The sequence below is a fragment of the Glycine max genome, chromosome 9, assembly GCF_000004515.6.
Source record: "Glycine max cultivar Williams 82 chromosome 9, Glycine_max_v4.0, whole genome shotgun sequence".
Classification (NCBI taxonomy): Eukaryota; Viridiplantae; Streptophyta; class Magnoliopsida; order Fabales; family Fabaceae; genus Glycine; species Glycine max.
This window is the reverse complement of record NC_038245.2, coordinates 14,240,074-14,243,222: the sequence shown is the minus strand read 5'-3', so window position 1 is coordinate 14,243,222 and position 3,149 is coordinate 14,240,074.

The following is a 3,149-nucleotide window of genomic DNA, read 5'->3' as shown; positions in this document are numbered from 1 at the left end:
ACTTGTTGAAATTAAATCTGAGTCATCCAGTCAGGATCTTTCAAAACCACAAACCTCAAAATAGACTAGAGTCGACTATGCTTTTCCAATCGAAACACTCTTGGCCCTTCAAGAAATTGGCTTAACCAAACTTCCAAAGAAAACCTGGGCTGGCATAGCCTCTGAGTCAGATGAAGAATCTGAATTAGACCTCCAAACCCTAATCCAAAAAACCAGAGATTCAAAAGTTGTCTGCGGTACTCAAAAGGGGAAATAGATAATTACACCAACGGCAACACCATCCGCCAAATCGTCTAATAATTATATTTATAAAAATAAAATTTCAACTATTTTGCAGATGGAGGAGGAATACTGGGACAAGAATACCTTTAAAGCCACAACAAAGGCGTTCCCTCTTGGTTTCCATTTGAAACCAATAGCCAATAACAAAAATAGAACATTCTATGAGTTCATTTTAATATATTCAAACTTAGTCTCTATTAAACATTTCAAAGACCAAAATGACCCCCTTCTAAACACTCATTCATTTTGGAAACAACCTGAATGAATTCAAAATTTTTTTTGAACCTTTTGACCCGATAGGTTATACTTATTGGGACTATATGGATGCCTGGACCAAGGTTTTTTGGCATTAGAACAACAAATTCAAGCACTCATGGTTGATCTATTTCAAGACCAACACGAATTACAATTTTGCAAACTGGTTCCTTCAGTGGTGGGAATTTTTTGGACTAATTCATGAGATTTTCCCTGACTAGGTTCAACAAGGCTTTTCCTAGTTCAAGAAGCTGTACTATTCTGAGGAATCATGAATTCCACCAGATCTTAAGTATTTTTCCTGTTTTGCTCTTGCTTGGATATTTTCCTAGCTATATAGATACAACAAAACTGAAAGTAACGAACAACTTCCATCTTTGCAAAGACATGCCTTTGTCAAGTGGTGGAACCAATTTGATGCAACAAAAGCAGAACCAGATAAGGTTAAAATGTGGTTCAAAGCTCATCCAGAGTTTCTTAAGACAGTTGATCCAGAGACTTCATTGTTTCTTAATCAGAAATCCAAGCTAGCAGCTTTCCTAACGGGATCCAAGTTGAAGGAACATCTAACCAAGAACTTAAAAGAGGTTCTTTAACTACTTCAAGACCAAGAAGAATGAGAGTCTTCGTTAAAGAAAGAAGACGCCAAGTTGAAAAATTCTTCAGATGATTTTTACTAGAATGAAAATGATTGTTTTGGTATAAATTTAGCTAAAGGTTAAATTTTCATTGTAACCTAAACTGTAGAAATAGTCTCGGTTAAATATATGTACACCAGAGCTCAGTGGAACAGAGACAGAAAAGGGGTAGGAAACAAATTATAAAAGATTAAGCAAAATTTATGAAGATGCAAGTAAAGTGAGCAAAATGAAAAGTAAAACTTAAAACATAAATAAAATCATAACAGAGTCAAGGCCACACTAAATCAATGAGGAGGGAGAAGGGAAATAAACTAAGAAAACTTGCAAATTTATTTGATAAGAATGAAAGAAAAGTTACAAAGATTTTTTCCAAGAGTTTCCCTCTCTAAAATCTCTCCAGACTATATTTTATCTAAAAAGGTATCTCACAACAGAGTCGAGGCCTCCTTTTATAGAAATTTAGTCTTACTGTAGCTATAGTGACGGTTATGAATTGTTTCTATAGTAAAGATGAAAATTAAATTAATCTTCATCCAAAAAAATACAAAAACAATCATCTTTGTTTTGGTAGAAATCATCATCATGATCAGAAGAATTGGCATATTCTTTCTTTGAGGAAGAACTCCCTTTTTCTTGGCTTTGGAGTAATTGCAAAACATCTTTTAAATTTTTGGTGAGATGTTCCTTGTAGTTGGATCCCACAAGGAAGGCATCTAGTTGGGACTTCTGATTGAGAAACAAAGAAGTCTCTTAATCAGCTGCTTTCAAGAACTTTGGATGAGCTTTAAAGTAGATTTTCACCTTGTCTGGTTCTGCTTTTGATGTGTCAAATTGATTCCGCCACTTCACAAATGCATGTCGCTGAAGGGAAGGAAATTTCTTGTTGTTTTCTGTTTTGCAATACCTATATTGCCAGGAAAATATCTAGGAAATAGCAAAACTGGAAAAATATTTTAAATCTGTTGAAATTCATGATTCCTAAGAGTTAAAAAGTTTGTTGAACTGTGCAAACCCATGTAGAACCTACTAAGGGGAAATTTCTAGAATTGGTCCAAAAAAGTCCCACCACTGAAGGAACCAATTTGGAAAATTATAAACTGTGTTAGTCTTAAAGTAAATAAGCAATGAGTGCTTGTATTTGTTGTTTTGAAGCCTAATAGGTGTAACCTCTTGGATCAAAAGGTAACACATTTTTTTGAGTTCATTCAAATTGGATCCAACTTGTCTGGGTTATAGAACTTTTAAAATTTGGATTGTAGAATGGGTTTTTAAAAAAAGGTCGTTTGGGTCTTTGAACTGTTTAATAGATACTGAGTTTGAATCTATTAAAATAAATTCATAAAAAGTTATTGTTTTATTGATAAATGTTGGTTTGAAATGGAATCCAGGAGGAAATGCCTTAGCTGTGGCTTTAAAGGGATTCTTGTCCCAATATTCCGGCTTCATCTGCAAAACAGTTGAAAATTTATTTTTGTAAATATAACTATTAGGGGATTTTGGGGCTAGTGTTGCCATTTGGGTTATTGGGTTCAATATCTATTTTTCTTTTGGAACATTTCAGACAACTCTTGATTCTTTGGTTTTTTGGATTAGGGTTTTTAGATCAATTTCATATTCATCATCTGATTTATGTCCACCCATGTTTTCTTAGGGATTTTTGTTAGGTCAACTTCTTGGAGGGCCAAAAGTGTCTCGATTGGAAAGAAATAGTCGACTTTGGTTTGTTTTAATGTTTGATTTTTTTAGGGTTCCTGAGTGCATGACTCAGGTTTGATCGCAACTAGTTGGGTAGATGACCCATCTTGTTGTTTTGGTTTCTGGGTTGATGACCCAGATTGGGTTGGTAACCCAGATTTAGAGGGTGAAATCTTTTTTGAGGGTGCTCTGGTAGAACCAACTTGAATCCTTTTCCGATACTCCTTCCTCCTCATAAGGAGGCACTGGATGCCTTAGGTGGCATGACAATTTTTC